We start from the raw sequence: 21,737 nt of genomic DNA on the forward strand, positions 1-21,737 counted from the left end.
CAGAAATGTCACTTCACTGGGACCAATGCTCCCTTTTCCTTTCGTTCTGGTTTTTCTTTTTTCTTTTCTTTTTTTTTTTCTTTTTGGCTGCAGCCATAGTTCCCTGGCCAGACATTAACTGTCCATCAGAACCAGAGCAGTGTCCCAGGCTGCCGCCGCTGTGAGGACGCTTACCTTCTTAATCCTTAGCCACAAGGAGACTCCCCATGCTGCCCTTGGATGTGAAGCTCTGCAAAGCCTGCCTATCCCCTGAGGACACGGGATTTCTGAATTCTGAGTAGCCTTTACAACGTTGTCCACCTGATTGCCAAGCCCATTCACAAGTGGTGTAGATTCAACAGTGTTTAGAGTGAGTCCCACTCTTTGCTCTGCAAATCCAGCAGCCCAGCTCGTGGTAGGCTCAGGTGCCTGGCTGAGTCCTGGGTAGTTACTTATGCAAGAGGTCGATGCAACTTGCACCTTAGGTTCTGAAGAGCTGAACAAATCTTCATAACATATACTTGGAAGGAAGCTGAACTTTCTGCTTCTGGCTTCAGCACAGGTTGCATTCAAAGAAATACTAATCTGAAGTTCTATAAAAAAAACAAGAGCCATGCAACGTCAATAGTTGACATTTCGTTAAAAGAGCAAACTGGAATTACATGGCAGCAAAAGAGTTTAAAATACGTCCATATCCTCAAATTGGTATTCATCTCTGCGGGCAGTGGCTTTAACTTCTCTTTCACCTTCTCCCTCCCTCCTCCCCCTCCTCCTCCTCTCCTGTCCTTCTCCCTCCTCTCTGCAATCTCTCAGTCTCTCCTCTCTTTGTCCCTCAGTGCCCCTCTCAGCTCTTCAGAATGACCCAGGGTTTGCTTGTTTTGTTTCTCTTGACCATACTGTCCCATGGGCCCGTTCATCAGGTTTCTTTTGCAAGTGATGTCCTGTCCTTCCTGGAGTTCATCCACTGGTGCTTTGGGTTTTCCTTGAGGTCCCCTCTGTATGCATGCCAATAACACAGAAGGAGAGGATGATTGGGGCAGCGGGCAGGGTGAGTGGGGTGTGTGTGTGGCAAGGAGGAGGGAGGGCATAGAAGGCGGTGCATTTATGTGTATAATGAGATTGTTTCGAGTTCCTAGAGCAGAGGTGAGAAACGTTTCTTCGTTCCCGAACTCACAAGATGGCTGTGAAGCTCCTGTACGATTAGACAGTTTAGGAACTTACATTATTTCTTTATTCCACCAATATTCATTCAGCACCTAAGGTGGTGCAGGTCTTGGGTCGTGTGTCCCAAAGGTGGAGAGGGGAGATGCAGGCCCCCTGTTCCAAGCCTGCAGGCCTGAGGGGATGAAGCAGATGAGTGGACAGGGCACACGCTGCGGATGATGGGAGAAGCCAAGCTCCGAATGTCTCTGGAGACTCCCAGGGGGCACCCCTGTCCCGGGGGCAGGGCTTTTCACTGAAGTGATGGCTTTGTTGAGAGTCGTGTAGACATCAGCCAGGTCCAAATGATGACCAAATGCACTGAGGAGAGGAAAGGGGATGTGGAAGACAAATCCTGAGACCTTAGCTATGGCAACAGCCCCTAGTTCAAGGCGTGGAGTCATAAGGAATGAGGCTGGAGGGGAAGGAAGGGCAGTGTCGGATGGGGGGTTGATCCTTGAAGGTTCAAGTGTTTTAGGTACGCATGTGCCATAGTCAGGTTTAGTTTTCAGTGGATTGTTCTGACCGGCAATTGGAAGGTGGGTTTGACACAAAGACGTCTTGGGGAGAGAGAGAAGTTAGGAAGGTGTGGTAATAACTGAGCAAGTGTTGGGGAGGCCCTGAATTAGGGCCACGGTAGTTTGCATGGACAGGCTGAAATGGATTCCAGAAACATTTGGGCCCTCAGGATGGCATGAGTGGGTGTTTGGTTGGAGAAGCAGCATGTTGCACAGGGGGAAACAGTCCAGAGAATAAGGTACTGGGTTATTCACATGGAAAGATAAAGAGTCCTGGAGATTTGAACGGTTTGTGGGAGTATGATCAGGTTTTGGACACTTGGAGGATAGTGGAATAGAGACGTCCAGAAGGCAAAGGGATAGCCAAGTCCAAAGTGAGTTCTGGGATGCAAATGGAGCTGTGTGAGTTGACAGCTGTGTTATGATTGCCGAAACCACGGGAGTCATTGGCATTATGCCTGGAGAGGCATAAAGTGGGGCGATCCTGGGGCTAGCGACCAGAGGACTCCATTTGTTATTTAGAAGAAGCGGTTCAGGCCAGAGAGAAGAACGGCCCAGGGCGGGGGTCGTAGAAACAGTGGATGTCCTGGAAATCTTCAAATAGGAAAAGGTGAGGAGGGCTCATCGTTTGCTTCCCATTTAACGTGTCTTGTGTTACATTTTGGTTTTGGCATCGTATTTCTTTTTCTTCCTCTTCTTCTCCTCTTCCTTCGTTCGTGAATGAACGTCTGCTGACACCGCATCAGGTGGTGTGCTCTTTCTAGCTCATGAGATGAATTGTTGGCAAATGCTACAAATCCAGACTTGATGTATTGCTTGGTTTCTCAAGTCTGGACTTGAGAAAACGATAAAGAAAATGTTAACACCTGAGACTAAATTTCCACGTGGGTCGTGTCAGTAGCCGTTAGGCTGTGAAGAGCTATGCCTCGACACATAGATTTGTCCCCCTCCAGGGCGCTGCTTGGGAGTTATTTACGATTGTACGACCGACTGCTGTCCATCTTTAACCAGCCTCTCACTCTTTCTCTCTTGTTCTAGGTAGAGTTTCCAATGGGCAATGGAAATGTCATTCCTGGAGTCCTTCAAACGAGGGTTTCCATAGAATCTGGTCTCCCAAATCGTGGTCACCCTGGGGCTTTCATTCTCTTAATGACTCTCCTTTAGGTCCCCAGTTGCTGGCATTTCAGATCATCCTCATTTGGGGTTTTGATCTTTTTGGAGCAAAGCCTCAGGAAGCTACATCAGAAAAGTTCAATCTAGATTTGTGTATTTCTGGCAATTAGATTGGTTGATCTGGTTGGATGACTCGTTTAGCTGCCTGCCACAGGGCAGGTTCAAAACATACCTTGCCTTCAGTTTCTGAAGTCATTGCTCCCTCGTCCTGCAGTGTACAGACTTGATGAGGCTTTCTGCTTTGACTCATGGCTAACGTGGTCTCTCTTCTTATTCTCCAGCTACTCAGCTTCTCTTTTAGATAACCAGTACTGCTAGTTTCCAAGTAAGATCGACCAAACCTTCATGTAGTTGTGACATGGTTTTCGGATTCGCTTTGTTCCCAATGCTTCGAGGATCCACTCTTTGGGCCAAGTGAAGATCATTGACCTTTCGTCACTGTCTTTGTGCAAGAGGGAAATACTTGCCCCTCTTTCTAAAGCTGGCTGGCAACCTCACGAAGCATTTTTTCCCCTTGAAGCCTGATCCTCCTTCAGTTTATCAAATCTATGGCATGGCCCGTATAATTTCTTGGTAAAAATAACTTTGGACTCTCTTAGTAATTCATGAAGCGAAGAAAAACAAGTCTACCATTATGTCAGGAGGACGGATCCAAATCACGTGACCCTTGGATGGCTCCCTCACCCCGGCAGGCACCACCTTTAGCTCCCAGGGCTTTAACAGGGAAAGAACAGGTCGGGAAAGCACCTGACCCGTCATCCCAAGAGCATCACTGTGCCTTCTGGCCTCCCCGAAGGATGACACTCTCCTAATGGTGATCTGGGTCATTTCTGTTGCATCCCAGAGTGCTGGGCCGGAATGGCTGGCCTCAGATTGGCCCTCTGAGAGGCCGAGAAAGAGAGCGGGAACAGGCTCAAGCTAAAGAAATTCCTCCCTCTTCAAGCCCCGAGGTGAGGCCACTGATTGTTCTTTTCTGTGCCACAGCGACCCAGTCAGAGAGAACCACTGCAGAGGCTGCCCAGCATTCCTCCAGGAAAGAGCATCAGGAGGGAACTCTTCCCTCAGGCAGCGGGAGGGCCCTGCTCACCAGTAAGAAGGGGTGGACTCTGAAGGTGCTTTCAGACTGACTCCTTCGAATTAGCAGTGGTGTCAGCCAGGAGAAAGAGGGGGAGAGGGCCAGGGTCTTAGCTAGGGAGCCCTGCTCTACACAGTGTCCTCTTTATCACAGTTTTGGGCATCGATGACATCATCGATGAGTTATTACAATGAGCTATTGGTCCTTCCTATTGGTTTTTCTCCTTCGTTGTTCTTTTTTAATGGCCGCACCTGAGGGCATAAGGAAATTCCTGGGCCAGGGGTTGGATGTGGGCCACGGCTTTGACCTGTGCCATGGCTGTGGCAACTCCCGATGCTTTAACCAACTGTGCTGGCCTGGGGGGTGGAACCTGCACCTCCGTAGCCCCTGCAGTAGAATGCTTAACCCACTGCACCACAGCAGGAACTCCTTAGGGTTTGTGCCTTTAGAATTCACATTTCTTTTCCTTTCAAAAATGTTTTGGGGTCAGAATGTGTAACACGAGGAGTAGTCTCTGAATACTGCAAATGTATGATGCAGTGTGGTTCGCACGTTTATCTATCATATCTGCATATGTGAAGCTGTGGGGTGGGGGTAGGGCTGCCCCGGCCTGTGATCTTACAGCCCAGAAAACAGAGGGATGGTGCTGTCCTTTGCCGTCCCATGTAGGGAGCCATGTGAGGACCCACCCAACAGGGGACTGTCAGCAACTAGGAAAGCAAGATAAGATTTTGTGGCTCTGTGTGAGTCATTGAATTGTCAAGAAATGCCAAGAGACCTGCAGGACCTGGGCCAAGGGGAAGTTAGTTTTAAATCTTTGGTGGAAAATGAAACAAGGCCTAAAAGGACAAAACACTCAGCATAACCCAGCTGAATCCAGACTCGCAGACTCCTTCTAATCGAACAGGTGCATGCAACGAAGGAGTTCCCAAAGACAAAGAGCCCCATGGCCACAGACGACAGGGCTCAAAAAAAAAACCTTGTGTATGAAAAACCAAGCACTCGCCTGGGTGGGGGGTGGGGGCTGAGGGAGTGAGTCTGAGTCTTGCTTGCTCAGAGCCCCTGACCATTCAGATTGTCAATAAACTGCTTGCAAGCTCATTGCTCCAGCCTGTGCCTCCTCCTTCCTCGCTGTTCTACCAGTAAAGGAAAACTGGGTGAACGTTAAGAGATGGGGCGTTAGCAAAACCTGGTCTCTGCTATTGAGACACACAAAGCTGGAAGCTGGGCAGGTGAAGCTGAATGGAGTAGTGAGGTTTACGTACTAGAGGCTTGGGAAGCTGGGCAGGAGGAGAGGCACCATCTGTGACCCAGGGGGAGAACAGCCCCACTGTCAAGGAATTTCTCCTCTTTCCTAACTGGCACATGACACTGGCATGGGGAGTATGCGACACGGTCTCGGGTCAAACACTGTGCAGTTCCTGGGGAGGGGTGAGGGAGATCATGGACCAGGAAGTGTGATACCGAAATGAGTGTGGCAAGTCATTTATGAGATTGGTGTGGATGGCGTTTTTCTTTGGAAATGATGGCATCATGCCCAGCCAGCTCCCCCTGCGCCGTGCAGGGCTGCCTGGCCTTATAAAAGGAGTGACCTTCGTCCCAGCCCCACTCTCTTCCAGACACCAGTCCTAGATCTTCTTTGGAGCCTCTGGTGAGTACAGGTCTTAGAGGTCTTTCTTGGCCCTTGGGTGGTGGGATTTCACCTGCGTGTAGAAGTGACTTTATTTTCACCCCTAACTCTTTCTGGGAAGGAAGATGATGAGGTCAGAAGGGGGGTATGTTTTTGCTGGTGTTTGGGAGGTGATGTGGAATGGGAGGAGAGCGATGGAGTCCAAGGCACCACCTTCCCTGAAGGAGAGAAACAGAGATGAGGCGCTGCGCTGGAGCCCTCCACCCAAACGCATTCGTTCCCACAGCCTCCCTCTCACGGTTCCCTCCCAGTGAGCGGTGGGATTGGGCCTTTGCATTTCTCCTCCAAAGCTCAGCCCCACAGTCGGGTCGGTTAGCCCAGCAAGCAGGGCCTCGTGGGAGCTCTGGGCAGAGATGTGTTTTGAGATTGGTGACCCTTTTAATAAGCGGGTTTTCCTCTCCAGGTAATATTTGTATTCACACAACCCCCTGTGGTGATTTTATCTTTAGAAAGTGGTGAATGTGAGATGAGCAGAAAGGCCTGAGGCCTGAGGGTGAGAGGTGCTCAAAAGAACGGGTGAAGATGGGCCACAAAATCCTAAAGGCTGTAGTAGGAATCCAAGAGAGTCCTTGGAGACCAAAGGGTTGGTGGCCGATTGAATTGGGTGATCACTGTACACCGAGAAATGAATGAATCCATTGAGTCATAAAAAAAAAAAAAACCAACCAAGTGCTGATGGTCGAGCTGACTGCTCTATGGACAGGCCTGTCTTTGTGGTGACCAATGTTGTCTCACTGTATTTCAGGTTCCCTGAGTCCCAGGAAAGATGTCTCAGCAGCAGGATCAGTGCAAGCAGCGCTGCCAGCCACCTCCTGTGTGCCCTCAGCCATGTCCACCTCCAGGGCAATGTCCACCTCCTTGCCCACCTGTGGTGTGCCCACAGTACCCAGGCTGGACACCCTGCCCACAGTACCCAGGCTGGACACCTGCCCACAGTACCCAGGCTGGACACCCTGCCCACCCTGCAGACCATGCCCACCCTGCCCACCGTGCCCATCCTGCCAGCAGAAGTTCCACCCAATTGCCTGTAACAGCAGCAGACTTCCTCAGGACCATGCAACAACGGGATCCAGGCTCCTCTTGGTCCCAGGGCTCCCTCGTCCTCCCTTTGGCCATGGTGATAGACTGCATCCTTCTCAACCTCCCTCCTGGATTCACAGCTGACAGAGAAAAGGCTTGGTTCCCGAGGCTCATAGCATGTTGTTGGAAGAGCAGCAGTCATGTCATCGCCGGATGGGGCTCCGCCATCTGCCTGCCTGTGATCTGGGTTGTGATCTCCAGCCTCTGAGCGCTTCAGAGTGTCTCTTTTTCAGTTCTCCAATAAAGGACATGTTTCATGGCAAGCTCTTCTTTTTTCTTTTTTTTTTTTTTTTTGGTTGCATGTTGCTCTCCACTCTTCTGTCAATGACAACGAACTCTTTTCAGGGGTCCTTTTCCTTCCTACAATCATTAAGAATGAGGCTTTGCAAACTGACCCTCATTGGGTCCAAAATAAGTTCTCTTGGAATTTTATACATCCAATCCTTCTTCTTTTTTGTCATTGGTTTCCAACGAGTTTCTTCTGCCTCTTTCTACGTTGTATTTCCCCGAGAAGAATGAACTTCTCTCAGCTTCAGTTTCCTTATCTGTAAAATAAGGAAAAGAATGTATAAGTACCATGGATAACCGATTGAACCACTGGCGCTCCCACAGTGGAAAGAATGTATTCAACTCAGCAGGCTCATAGAAAATTAATTTATTCCCAAGTGTTTCCTAATTATGCATCACGTGCCAGGCAGGTGGGTAGGTGTTAGAAGAAGGATGTGGGGACCAAGGTCCTTGTCCTTAGAGCCTAGATGCTGGAGGGGATTACACACGCAGGAACGCGCGCACACACACACACACAACACACAGACTCAGACACACATGCAGACACGTGTAAGACAAATAATAGTTATGCTTGGGTGTGTGTTAGAGACCATTGTTTTGAAAAGATCTTCCAACGTGGTTTGTGGGCAACAGACGTGAATGAACAGACGAAGTGAGCTGTGAGTATCCTGGGTGGTCCGTGCTTCCAGGGAGAGCAGATGGCAAGGGCAAGGCCAGAGCAAAGTTAGAGCAGCGAGAACAGGAGATTGGGGTGTGGGGGTGGGGGGTTGAGCACCTGTGAACTATAGGAAGTGACTGGGCTTGAGGTGGACTTCGAGCTGCAGCTGAGGCTTAGGCCACAGCCACGGCCACACAGGATCCTTAAGCCACTGAGCGAGGCCAGGGACCGATTGATGACCCCGTGTCCTCACAGGACAAGGTCCAGTTCTTAAGCCTCTGACCCACAACGGGAACTCCTCAAGTGCATGTTTGTGGTCGTTCCCTCCCTGCTCTCAGGGCGGAGGCCAGCAGGCCTGGACTTCCGGTGCTGAGAGCATCCGGGGAGGCCTTGTGTTTGTGTGGGTGGCCGTCCGTGTCCCAGGGGAGTCGTGAGTAGGACGGTCCTATGTACCGGATTCAAAGTCCACCTTTTGTGCTTTCAGATCATGGTGCTGTGGGCTGATATGGGCGTGAATGATGAAAGTGACATGTCTGTGCTTGGGGGTCTTCAGCCCCGTGAGCAGGAGCCTGTGAGGAGGAAGATGGCAAACGGGTGACGTCTCGGTTGGGCAGTTCTTGCTGCCCAGGGGAGCCGTTGTGTCGCCCTGGAAAGATGCCGAGTCAGGGCTTAGGTATCCGAGAAGAGGAGGGCCGGGACTCCCTTGCTGCTTGCTGCCATCAGGGACCCCTTCCCCAGGACTAGCATCATCACCATGGCCATCAACGACCACCAACAAGACTGGAGAGAGAAGACTGGCATGGATGGCTTCTTCTCAGGTAAGCAGCTAAAGCCCAAGTGCCCAAGTGAAATACCCGGAGAGGCTGGGGTGGCGGCAGATAAACGCCCAATACCTTCCTCACCATCACTGCCTCGGAGTTTTCCATTTTCCTACATCAGAACCAGAAGTGATACCACCCCGCAGGCAGCTCCACGCGCGAGGTGGAACACAGAGCCAGTTCTCCCCGAGGCTGTCGGTGGAAAGGCTCTGTCTGGACTCAGGTTCGGAGTGGTTGCTCTGGCCCTGTCTACCCAGCGAGCAGGTGCAACGAGGGCGGTCAGACAGGGAAGGAGCTAGAAAGGTTGTCACGTGAGGTCCTGGAGCTGCTGGCCTGGGAAAGGGGAGCCGTGGAGGGTAAGAGTATTTGCTGCAGCGTCCAGACCGCTGAGCCTCAGCGGGAGAGCAGAGCTGTGACTCTGTGCAGCTCTAGGGTCAGAGGTTCTGCTCAGACTTCAAGGTAGACCAAGGAAGCCATTTCTGGGAGTAGGAGAGATGGAGAGGGACTGGGATTTGGGGGCTTAGTAGATGCAACTCTGTTATTTGGTGGGATGAGCAGAGATCCCGACGGTATAGCGCAGGGCTCTAAAGCTAACCACTTTGTGATGGGACATGAATGGAAGCAAAACATGAGAAAAGGAAGTGTATATGTATATATAAACTGGGTCCCTTCTGCCATCCAGTAGAAATTGACCAAATATTGTAAATAAATGATAGTAATAATTTTCAAGAGGATGAGAATATGTAAACCTTAACTCAATTAAAAAAAGTGAGAGAGAGAGAGAGAGAGGGAGAGAGAGAGAGATTTTTCTGAGTGAGATGCACCCCAGGGTGAGATTGTTACTGGTGGAACTTTGGGGCCATGAAACCTCTGCCTGAAGCTCAAGAAACATCTTGGAAATGAGAATGTAGTTTCGAACCTGCAAACAAGGTTTTCCATGCATTCACGAAGACACATCAACGGGACTGAACGATTTTTATCCATCAGCTAGAGGATCGACTTCCCTCTCAAAGCACATTTCCCAGGCTCTCTCACATAACATCTTTTATTTTTTTTCATCACAAGAACTTGTTGTTTAGTTGTTGTTGAAGGATATTGTTGGATGGTTTGTCCGTTTGTTTTAGGTCCGCACCCGTGTCACAAGGAGGTTCCCAGGCTAGGGGTCGAACTGGAGCTACAGCGGCCTGCCTACACCACAGCCAGAGCAACACCAGGTCCGAGCCATGTCTGTGACCTACACCACAGCTCAGGGCAACACCCGATCCTTAACCCACTGAACGAGGCCAGGGATCAAACCCACAACCTCACGGTTCCTAGTCGCATTTGTTTCCTGGGCACCACAGCGGAAACTCCGAAGTGGAGATGTGAACTGAATGTGGAAATGTGAGTTGGAGGTCTGGGCCCTCAGCAGGGTAGAGACCCCAGTTCAGTATATGGAAGGTGCCTAGAAGGAGGAGACCAGGACAGCTGGGACGAGGGGAGGAGAACAGGCTGGGCTGAAGGACCGAGTGCCAAGTTCAGGGGATTGGAGGGCTTCACTGGAGGGTTCAAAAGGAGGCTGGACCCCTCCTCCGCATTTCCCCTTTGCTTTGGTATTGGTACCTACGGCTACTCGCTTGCCATTTGAAGATCGCAACCCTGAGTCGACTCACAGGGTCGTGGGACTGCACGATTCCATGGGCTGACCTCCCCAGGCCTCCGGCTGCTGCCTTGACTCTGGCACAGGATCCCACTGGTTCATGGGGGGCCCTGGACCAGCCACGGAGGCTCCAGAGTGCCTGGTTCAGCGGCAGCAGGAGGGCAGCGTTTGGATTTCTCTAGGCAGGTCCTCCCTCCATTCAACAGAGGACATTCTTTCCTTGGGATTGTGGAGATCTGTGGACACTGGGTCAGATGCCGTTTCCTAGCCTCGAATTTCACGAGGGAGTTTTTAGACGCTGTTCCTTCAGAAATGTCACTTCACACTGGGACCAATGCTCCCTTTTCCTTTCGTTCTGGTTTTTCTTTTTTCTTTTCTTTTTTTTTTTTTTCTTTTTGGCTGCAGCCATAGTTCCCTGGCCAGACATTAACTGTCCATCAGAACCAGAGCAGTGTCCCAGGCTGCCGCTGTGAGGACGCCTTAATCCTTAGCCACAAGGAGACTCCCCATGCTGCCCTTGGATGTGAAGCTCTGCAAAGCCTGCCTATCCCCTGAGGACACGGGATTTCTGAATTCTGAGTAGCCTTTACAACGTCTGTCCACCTGATTGCCAAGCCCATTCACAAGTGGTGTAGATTCAACAGTGTTTAGAGTGAGTCCCACTCTTTGCTCTGCAAATCCAGCAGCCCAGCTCGTGGTAGGCTCAGGTGCCTGGCTGAGTCCTGGGGTAGTTACTTAATGCAAGAGGTCGATGCAACTTGCACCTTAGGTTCTAAAGAGCTGAACAAATCTTCATAACATACACTTGAAGGAAGCTGAACTTTCTGCTTCTGGCTTCAGCACAGGTTGCATTCAAGGAAATACTAATCTGAAGTTCTAAAAAAACAAGAGCCATTGCAACGTCAATAGTTGACATTTCGTTAAAAAGAGCAAACTGGAATTACATGGCAGCAAAAGAGTTTAAAATACGTCCATATCCTCAAATTGGTATTCATCTCTGCCGGGCAGTGGCCTTTAACTTCTCTTTCACCTTCTCCCTCCCTCCCCTCCCCTCTTCCTCCTTCCTCTCCTGTCCTCTCCCCTCCTCTCTGCATCTCTCAGTCTCTCCTCTCTTTGTCCCTCAGTTGCCCCTCTCAGCTCTTCAGAATGACCCAGTGTTTGCTCGTTTTGTTTCTCTTGACCATCCTGTCCCATGGCCCGCTCATCAGTTTTCTTCTGCAAGTGATGTCCTGTCCTTCCTGGAGTTCATCCACCTGGTGCTTCGGGTTTTCCTTGAGGTCCCCTCTGTATGCATGTCAATAACACAGAAGGATCGAGTGGGCAGCGGGCAGTGAGGGGTGGTGTGTGGGAAGGAGGAGGGCATAGAAGGCGGTGCATAGTTACATGAGATTTGTTTCAAGTTCCTAGAGCAGAGGTGAGAAACGTTTCTTCGTCCCCGAACTCACAAGATGGCTGTGAAGCTCCTGTACGATTAGACAGTTTAGGAACTTACCATTATTTCTTTATTCCACCAATATTCATTCAGCACCTAAGGTGGTGCAGGTCTTGGGCCCTGTGTCCCAAAGGTGGAGAGGGGAGATGCAGGCCCCCTGTTCCAAGCCTGCAGGCCTGAGGGTGAAGCAGATGAGTGGACAGGGCACACGCTGCGGATGATGGGAGAAGCCAAGCTCCGAATGTCTCTGGAGACTCCCAGGGGGCACCCCTGTCCCAGGGGCAGGGCTTTTCACTGAAGTGATGGCTTTGTTGAGAGTCGTGTAGACATCAGCCAGGTCCAAATGATGACCAAATGCACTGAGGAGAGGAAAGGGGGATGTGGAAGACAAATCCTGAGACCTTAGCTATGGCAACAGCCCCTAGTTCAAGGCATGGAGTCATAAGCAATGAGGCGGGAGGGGAAGGAAGGGCAGTGTCTCGGATGGGGGGTTGATCCTTGAAGGTTCAATTGTTTTAGGTACGCATGTGCCATAGTCAGGTTTAGTTTTCAGTGGATTGTTCTGACCGGCAATTGGAAGGTGGGTTTGACACAAAGACGTCTTGGGGAGGAGAGAGAAGTTAGGAAGGTGTGGTAATAACTGAGCAAGTGTTGGGGAGGCCCTGAATTAGGGCCACGGTAGTTTGCATGGACAGGCTGAAATGGATTCCAGAAACATTTGGGCCCTCAGGATGGCATGAGTGGGTGTTTGGTTGGAGAAGCAGCATGTTGCACAGGGGGAAACAGTCCAGAGAACTTAAGGTACTGGGTTATTCACATGGAAAGATAAAGAGTCCTGGAGATTTGAACGGTTTGTGGGAGTATGATCAGGTTTTGGACACTTGGAGGATAGTGGAATAGAGACGTCCAGAAGGCAAAGGGATAGCCAAGTCCAAAGTGAGTTCTGGGATGCAAATGGAGCTGTGTGAGTTGACAGCTGTGTTATGATTGCCGAAACCACGGGAGTCATTGGCATTATGCCTGGAGAGGCATAAAGTGGGGCGGTCCTGGGGCTAGCGACCAGAGGACTCCATTTGTTATTTAGAAGAAGCGGTTCAGGCCAGAGAGAAGAACGGCCCAGGGCGGGGGTCGTAGAAACAGTGGATGTCCTGGAAATCTTCAAATAGGAAAAGGTGAGGAGGGCTCATCGTTTGCTTCCCATTTAACGTGTGTCTTGTGTTACATTTTGGTTTTGGCATCGTATTTCTTTTTCTTCCTCTTCTTCTCCTCTTCCTTCGTTCGTGAAGTGAACGTCTGCTGACACCGCATCAGGTGGTGTGCTCTTTCTAGCTCATGAGATGAATTGTTGGCAAATGCTACAAATCCAGACTTGATGTATTGCTTGGTTTCTCAAGTCTGGACTTGAGAAAACGATAAAGAAAATGTTAACACCTGAGACTAAATTTCCACGTGGGTCGTGTCAGTAGCCGTTAGGCTGTGAAGAGCTATGCCTCGACACATAGATTTGTCCCCCTCCAGGGCGCTGCTTGGGAGTTATTTACGATTGTACGACCGACTGCTGTCCATCTTTAACCAGCCTCTCACTCTTTCTCTCTTGTTCTAGGTAGAGTTTCCAATGGGCAATGGAAATGTCATTCCTGGAGTCCTTCAAACGAGGGTTTCCATACAATCTGGTCTCCCAAATCGTGGTCACCCTGGGGCTTTCATTCTCTTAATGACTCTCCTTTAGGTCCCCAGTTGCTGGCATTTCAGATCATCCTCATTTGGGGTTTTGATCTTTTTGGAGCAAAGCCTCAGGAAGCTACATCAGAAAAGTTCAACCTAGATTTGTGTATTTCTGGCAATTAGATTGGTTGATCTGGTTGGATGACTCGTTTAGCTGCCTGCCACAGGGCAGGTTCAAAACATACCTTGCCTTCAGTTTCTGAAGTCATTGCTCCCTCGTCCTGCAGTGTACAGACTTGATGAGGCTTTCTGCTTTGACTCATGGCTAACGTGGTCTCTCTTCTTATTCTCCAGCTACTCAGCTTCTCTTTTAGATAACCAGTACTGCTAGTTTCCAAGTAAGATCGACCAAACCTTCATGTAGTTGTGACATGGTTTTCGGATTCGCTTTGTTCCCAATGCTTCGAGGATCCACTCTTTGGGCCAAGTGAAGATCATTGACCTTTTGTCACTGTCTTTGTGGCAAGAGGGAAATACTTGCCCCTCTTTCTAAAGCTGGCTGGCAACCTCACGAAGCATTTTTTCCCCCTTGAAGCCTGATCCTCCTTCAGTTTATCAAATCTATGGCATGGCCCGTATAATTTTCTGGTAAAAATAACTTTGGACTCTCTTAGTAATTCATGAAGCAAAGAAAACAAGTCTACCATTATGTCAGGAGGACGGATCCAAATCACGTGACCCTTGGATGGCTCCCTCACCCCGGCAGGCACCACCTTTAGCTCCCAGGGCTTTAACAGGGAAAGAACAGGTCGGGAAAGCACCTGACCCGTCATCCCAAGAGCATCACTGTGCCTTCTGGCCTCCCCGAAGGATGACACTCTCCTAATGGTGATCTGGGTCATTTCTGTTGCATCCCAGAGTGCTGGGCCGGAATGGCTGGCCTCAGATTGGCCCTCTGAGAGGCCGAGAAAGAGAGCGGGAACAGGCTCAAGCTAAAGAAATTCCTCCCTCTTCAAGCCCCGAGGTGAGGCCACTGATTGTTCTTTTCTGTGCCACAGCGACCCAGTCAGGAGAGAACCACTGCAGAGGCTGCCCAGCATTCCTCCAGGAAAGAGCATCAGGAGGGAACTCTTCCCTCAGGCAGCGGGAGGGCCCTGCTCACCAGTAAGAAGGGGTGGACTCTGAAGGTGCTTTCAGACTGACTCCTTCGAATTAGCAGTGGTGTCAGCCAGGAGAAAGAGGGGGAGAGGGCCAGGGTCTTAGCTAGGGAGCCCTGCTCTACACAGTGTCCTCTTTATCACAGTTTTGGGCATCGATGACATCATCGATGAGTTATTACAATGAGCTATTGGTCCTTCCTATTGGTTTTTCTCCTTCGTTGTTCTTTTTTAATGGCCGCACCTGAGGGCATAAGGAAATTCCTGGGCCAGGGGTTGGATGTGGGCCACGGCTTTGACCTGTGCCATGGCTGTGGCAACTCCCGATGCTTTAACCAACTGTGCTGGCCTGGGGGGTGGAACCTGCACCTCCGTAGCCCCTGCAGTAGAATGCTTAACCCACTGCACCACAGCAGCAACTCCTTAGGGTTTGTGCCCTTTAGAATTCACATTTCTTTTCCTTTCAAAAATGTTTAGGGTCAGAATGTGTAACACGAGGAGTAGTCTCTGAATACTGCAAATGTATGATACGGTGTTGTTCGCACGTTTATCTATCATATCTGCATATGTGAAGCTGTGGGGTGGGGGTAGGGCTGCCCCAGCCTGTGATCTTATGGCCCAGAAAACAGAGGGATGGTGCTGTCCTTTGCCGTCCCATGTAGGGAGCCATGTGAGGACCCACCCAACAGGGGACTGTCAGCAACTGGGAAATCAAGGTAAGATGTTGTGGCTCTGTGTAAGTCATTGAATTGTCAAGAAATGCCCGGAGACCTGCAGGACCTGGGCCAAGGGGAAGTTAGTTTTAAATCTTTGGTGGAAAATGAAACAAGGCCTAAAAGGACAAAACACTCAGCATAACCCAGCTGAATCCAGACTCGCAGTCGCCTTCTAATCGAACAGGTGCATGCAACGAAGGAGTTCCCAAAGACAAAGAGCCCCAAGGCCACAGACGACAGGGCTCAACCAAAAAAAACCCTTGTGTATGAAAAACCAAGCACTCGCCTGGGTGGGGGGGTGGGGGCTGAGGGAGTGAGTCTGAGTCTTGCTTGCTCAGAGCCCCTGACCATTCAGATTGTCAATAAACTGCTTGCAAGCTCATTGCTCCAGCCTGTGCCTCCTCCTTCCTCGCTGTTCTACCAGTAAAGGAAAACTGGGTGAACGTTAAGAGATGGGGCGTTAGCAAAACCTGGTCTCTGCTATTGAGACACACAAAGCTGGAAGCTGGGCAGGTGAAGCTGAATGGAGTAGTGAGGTTTACGTACTAGAGGCTTGGGAAGCTGGGCAGGAGGAGAGGCACCATCTGTGACCCAGGGGGAGAACAGCCCCACTGTCAAGGAATTTCTCCTCTTTCCTAACTGGCACATGACACTGGTATGGGGAGTATGCGACACGGTCTTGGGTCAAGCACTGTGCAGTTCCTGGGGAGGGGTGAGGGAGATCATGGACCAGGAAGTGTTGTGATACCGGCATGAGTGTGGCAAGTCATTTATGAGATTGCGTGTGGATGGCGTTTTGGTTGGGAAATGAGGTCATCGTGCCCGTCCTGGGCTGCTCCCCCTGCGCCGTGCAGGGCTGCCTGGCCTTATAAAAGGAGTGAACCTTCGTCCCAGCCCCACTCTCTTCCAGACACCAGTCCTAGATCTTCTTTGGAGCCTCTGGTGAGTACAGGTCTTAGAGGTCTTTCTTGGCCCTTGGGTGGTGGGATTTCACCTGCGTGTAGAAGTGACTTTATTTTCACCCCTCAATACTCTTTCTGGGGGAAAGAATACAATGAGGTTGGGAGGGGGGTACGTTTTCGCTGGTGTTTGGGAGGTGATGTGGAATGGGAGGAGAGCGATGGAGTCCAAGGCACCACCTTACGCTGAAGGAGAGAAACACAGATGAGGCGCTGTGCTGGAGCACCCCCTCCCCCATTCGTTCCCACAGCCTCCCTCTCATGGTTCCCTCCCAGTGAGCGGTGGGATTGGGCCTTTGCATTTCTCCTCCAAAGCTCAGCCCCACAGTCGGGTCGGTTAGCCCAGCAAGCAGGGCCTCGTGGGAGCTCTGGGCAGAGATGTGTTTTGAGATTGGTGACCCTTTTAATAAGCGGGTTCTTCCTCTCCAGGTAATATTTGTATTCACACTACCCCCCTGAGGGTGATTTTAGCCTTAGAAAGTGGTCGAATGTGAGATGAAGCAGAAAGGCCTGAGGCCTGAGGGTGAGAGGTGCTCAAAAGAACGGGTGAAGATGGGCCACAAAATCCTAAAGGCTGTAGTAGGAATCCAAGAGAGTCCTTGGAGACCAAAGGGTTGGTGGCCCATTGGATTGTGGTGATCACTGTACACCGAGAAATGAATGAATCCATTGAGTCATAAAAAAAGAAAAAACAAGTGCTGATGGTCGAGCTGACTGCTCTATGGACAGGCCTGTCTTTGTGGTGACCAATGTTGTCTCACTGTATTTCAGGTTCCCTGAGTCCCAGGAAAGATGTCTTACCAGCAGCAGCAGTGCAAGCAGCCCTGCCAGCCACCTCCTGTGTGCATACCCAAGTGCCCTGAGCCATGTCCACCCCCTAAGTGCCCTGAGCCATGTCCACCTCCTTGCCCACCTGTGGTGTGCCCACCTCCAGTATGCCAGCAGAAATGCCCACCCTGCCCACCCTGCCCACCCTGGCCCACCCTGCCAGCAGAAGTGTCCACCCAAGTGCCTGTAACAGCAGCAGACTTCCTCAGGACCATGCAACAACGGGATCCAGGCTCCTCTTGGTCCCAGGGCTCCCTCGTCCTCCCTTTGGCCATGGTGATAGACTGCATCCTTCTCAACCTCCCTCCTGGATTCACAGCTGACAGAGAAAGGCTTGGTTCCCGAGGCTCATAGCATGTTGTTGGAAGAGCAGCAGCGTCATGTCATGCCGAATGGGGCTCCGCCATCTGCCTGCCTGTGATCTGGGTTGTGATCTCCAGCCTCTGAGTGCTTCAGTGTGTCTCTTTTTCAGTTCTCCAATAAAGGACATGTTTCATGGGCAAGCCCTCAATTCTTCCTTTTGTCTTTCTTGTTTTGTTTTGTTTGTTTGCATGTATCGCTCTCCACTCTTCTGTCAATGACAACGCACACTTTTGAGGGGTCCTTTTCATTCCTACTAAATCATTAGAATGAGGCTTCTCCAAACTGACTTCAGTTGGATCTGAAATATGTAGGTTTGGATTTTTTACATCCAACCCTCTTTTTGTCATTGGTTTCCAACGGGTTTCTGCCTCTTTCTACATTGTAGGCCCCTGAATAGAATGAACTTCTCTCAAGCCTCAGTTTCCTTATCTGTAAAATCTGGAAAGAATGTATAAATGCTGTGCATAACCGATTGAACCTACTGGCGCTCCCACAGTTGGAAGAATGTATTCAACTCAGCAGGCTCATAGAAATTAATTTATTCCCAAGTGTTTCCTAATTATGCATCACGTGCCAGGCAGGTGGTTAGGTGTTAGAAGAAGGATGATGGGGACCAAGGTCCTTGTCCTCAGGGAGCCTAGATGCTGGAGGGGATTATACACACAGACACACACACACACACACACACGCCCACACAGAGACACCTGTAAGACAAATAACAGTTATGCTTGGGTGTATGTTAGAGACCATTGTTTTGAAAATATCTTCCAACGTGGCTTTGTGGGCAACCAGTTGAATGAACAGAAGACTGAGCCGTGAGTGTCATGGGGTTTGTGCTTCCAGGGAGAGCAGATGGCAAGGGCAAGGCCAGAGCAAAGTTAGACCAGAGAGAACGGAGTTGGGGTGTGGGCCAGGGGGTTGAGCACCTGTGAAACATGGAAGTGACTGGGCTTGAGGTGGACTTCGAGCTGCAGCTGAGGCTTAGGCCACAGCCACGGCCACACAGGATCCTTAAGCCAATGAGCGAGGCCAGGGACCGATTGATGACCCCGTGTCCTCACAGGGACAAGGTCCAGTTCTTAAGCCTCTGACCCACAACGGGAACTCCTCAAGTGCACGTTTGTGGTCGTTCCCTTCCTGCTCTCAGGGCGGAGGCCAGCAGGCCTGGACTTCCGGTGCTGAGAGCATCCGGGGAGGCCTTGTGTTTGTGTGGGTGGCGTCCGTGTCCCAGGGGAGTCGTGAGTAGGACGGTCCTTGTATCGGATTCAAAGTCCACCTTTGTGCTTTCAGATCATGGTGCTGTGGGCTGATATGGGCGTGAATGATGAAGTGACATGTCTGTGCTTGGGGGTCTTCAGCCCCGTGAGCAGGAGCCTGTGAGGAGGAAGATGGCAAACGGGTGACGTCTCGGTTGGGCAGTTCTTGCTGCCCAGGGGAGCCGTTGTGTGCCCTGGAAAGATGCCGAGTCAGGGCTTAGGTATCCGAGAAGAGGAGGGCCGGGACTCCCTTGCTGCTGCTGCCATCAGGGACCCTTCCCCAGGACTAGCATCATCACCATGGCCATCAACGACCACCAACAAGACTGGAGAGAGAAGACTGGCATGGATGGCTTCTTCTCAGGTAAGCAGCTAAAGCCCAAGTGCCCAAGTGAAATACCCGGAGAGGCTGGGGTGGCGGCAGATAAACGCCCAATACCTTCCTCACCATCACTGCCTCGGAGTTTTCCATTTTCCTACATCAGAACCAGAAGTGATACCACCCCGCAGGCAGCTCCACGCGCGAGGTGGAACACAGAGCCAGTTCTCCCCGAGGCTGTCGGTGGAAAGGCTCTGTCTGGACTCAGGTTCGGAGTGGTTCTCTGGCCCTGTCTCATCAACCTACCCAGCGAGCAGGTGCAACGAGGGAGGTCAGACAGGGAAGGAGTTAGAACGGTTGTCACGTGAGGTCCTGGAGATGCTGGCCTGGGAAAGGGGAGCCGGGAGGGTAAGAGTATTTGCTGCACTGTCCAGACCGCTGAGCCTCAGCGGGAGAGCAGAGCTGTGACTCTGTGCAGCTCTAGGGTCAGAGGTTCTGCTAGACTTCAAGGTAGACCAAGGAAGCCATTTCTGGGAGGAGGAGAGATGGAGAGGGACTGGGATTTGGGGGATAGTAGATGCAAACTCTTTTATTTGGTGTGGATGAGCAGAGATCCGGCGGTATAGCGCAGGGCTCTACAGCTAACCACTTGTGATGGGACACGATGGAACCAAACATGAGAGAAAGAATGTATATACATTCATATGTATAACTGGGTCCCTCTGCCATCCAGTAGAAATTGACCAAATATTGTAAATAAATGATAGTAATAATTTTCAAAAGGATGAGAACATGTAAACCTTAACTCAATTAAAAAAAGTGAGAGAGAGAGAGAGAGGGAGAGAGAGAGAGATTTTTCTGAGTGAGATGCACCCCAGGGTGAGATGGTTACTGGTGGAACTGTGGGGCCATGAAACCTCTGCCTGAAGCTCAAGAAACATCTTGGAAATGAGAATGTAGTTTCGAACCTCCAAACAAAGTTTTCCATGCATTCACGAAGACACATCAACAGGACTGAACGATTTTTATCCATCAGCTAGTAGGATCGACTTCCCTCTCAAAGCACATTTCCCAGGCTCTCTCACATAACATCTTTTATTTTTTTTCATCACAAGAACTTGTTGTTTAGTTGTTGTTGAAGGATATTGTTGGATGGTTTGTCCAGTTTGTTTTAGGTCCGCACCCGTGTCACAAGGAGGTTCCCAGGCTAGGGGTCGAACTGGAGCTACAGCGGCCTGCCTACACCACAGCCAGAGCAACACCAGGTCCGAGCCATGTCTGTGACCTACACCACAGCTCAGGGCAACACCCGATCCTTAACCCACTGAACGAGGCCAGGGATCAAACCCACAACCTCACGGTTCCTAGTCGCATTTGTTTCCTGGGCACCACAGCAGGAAACTCCGAAGTGGAGATGTGAACTGAATGTGGAATGTGAGTTGGAGGTCTGGGCCCTCAGCAGGACAGAGACCCCAGTTCAGTACATGGAAGGTGCCTAGAAGGAGGAGACCGGACAGCGGGACGAGGGGAGGAGAACAGGCTGGGCTGAAGACCGAGTGCCAAGTTCAGGGGATTGGAGGGCTTCACTGGAGGGTTCAAAAGGAGGCTGGACCCCTCCTCCGCATTTCCCCTTTGCTTTGGTATTGGTACCTACGGCCTACTCGCTTGCCACTTTGAAGATCGCAACCCTGAGTCGACTCACAGGGTCGTGGGACTGCACGATTCCATGGGCTGACCTACCCAGGCCTCCGGCTGCTGCCTTGACTCTGGCACAGGATCCCACTGGTTCATGGGGGGCCCTGGACCAGCCACGGAGGCTCCAGAGTGCCTGGTTCAGCGGCAGCAGGAGGGCAGCGTTTGGATTTCTCTAGGCAGGTCCTCCCTCCATTCAACAGAGGACATTCTTTCCTTGGGATTGTGGAGATCTGTGGACACTGGGTCAGATGCCGTTTCCTAGCCTCGAATTTCACGAGGGAGTTTTTAGACGCTGTTCCTTCAGAAATGTCACTTCACACTGGGACCAATGCTCCCTTTTCCTTTCGTTCTGGTTTTTCTTTTTTTCTTTTCTTTTTTTTTTTTCTTTTTGGCTGCAGCCATAGTTCCCTGGCCAGACATTAACTGTCCATCAGAACCAGAGCAGTGTCCCAGGCTGCCGCTGTGAGGACGCCTTAATCCTTAGCCACAAGGAGACTCCCCATGCTGCCCTTGGATGTGAAGCTCTGCAAAGCCTGCCTATCCCCTGAGGACACGGGATTTCTGAATTCTGAGTAGCCTTTACAACGTCTGTCCACCTGATTGCCAAGCCCATTCACAAGTGGTGTAGATTCAACAGTGTTTAGAGTGAGTCCCACTCTTTGCTCTGCAAATCCAGCAGCCCAGCTCGTGGTAGGCTCAGGTGCCTGGCTGAGTCCTGGGGTAGTTACTTAATGCAAGAGGTCGATGCAACTTGCACCTTAGGTTCTAAAGAGCTGAACAAATCTTCATAACATATACTTGGAAGGAAGCTGAACTTTCTGCTTCTGGCTTCAGCACAGGTTGCATTCAAGGAAATACTAATCTGAAGTTCTAAAAAAACAAGAGCCATTGCAACGTCAATAGTTGACATTTCGTTAAAAAGAGCAAACTGGAATTACATGGCAGCAAAAGAGTTTAAATACGTCCATATCCTCAAATTGGTATTCATCTCTGCCGGGCAGTGGCCTTTAACTTCTCTTTCACCTTCTCCCTCCCTCCCCTCCCCTCTTCCTCCTTCCTCTCCTGTCCTCTCCCCTCCTCTCTGCATCTCTCAGTCTCTCCTCTCTTTGTCCCTCAGTTCGCCCCTCTCAGCTCTTCAGAATGACCCAGTGTTTGCTCGTTTTGTTTCTCTTGACCCATCCTGTCCCATGGCCCGCTCATCAGTTTTCTTCTGCAAGTGATGTCCTGTC

At 50.7% G+C, this 21,737-nt stretch overlaps 1 long non-coding RNA gene across 1 annotated transcript; it reads left to right on the forward strand.

Moving 5' to 3' along the window:
• The first annotated feature begins 13,914 nt into the window (after positions 1–13,914).
• On the forward strand, positions 13,915–17,011 carry LOC125128902 (uncharacterized). Its single transcript, XR_007135342.1, has 3 exons — positions 13,915–14,379; positions 15,035–15,088; positions 16,819–17,011. It is a non-coding gene; the product is annotated as an uncharacterized LOC125128902 (long non-coding RNA).
• Positions 17,012–21,737: the final 4,726 nt, after the last annotated feature.

This window comes from Phacochoerus africanus, chromosome 6 (assembly GCF_016906955.1).
Source record: "Phacochoerus africanus isolate WHEZ1 chromosome 6, ROS_Pafr_v1, whole genome shotgun sequence".
In the NCBI taxonomy this organism is placed as follows: Eukaryota; Metazoa; Chordata; class Mammalia; order Artiodactyla; family Suidae; genus Phacochoerus; species Phacochoerus africanus.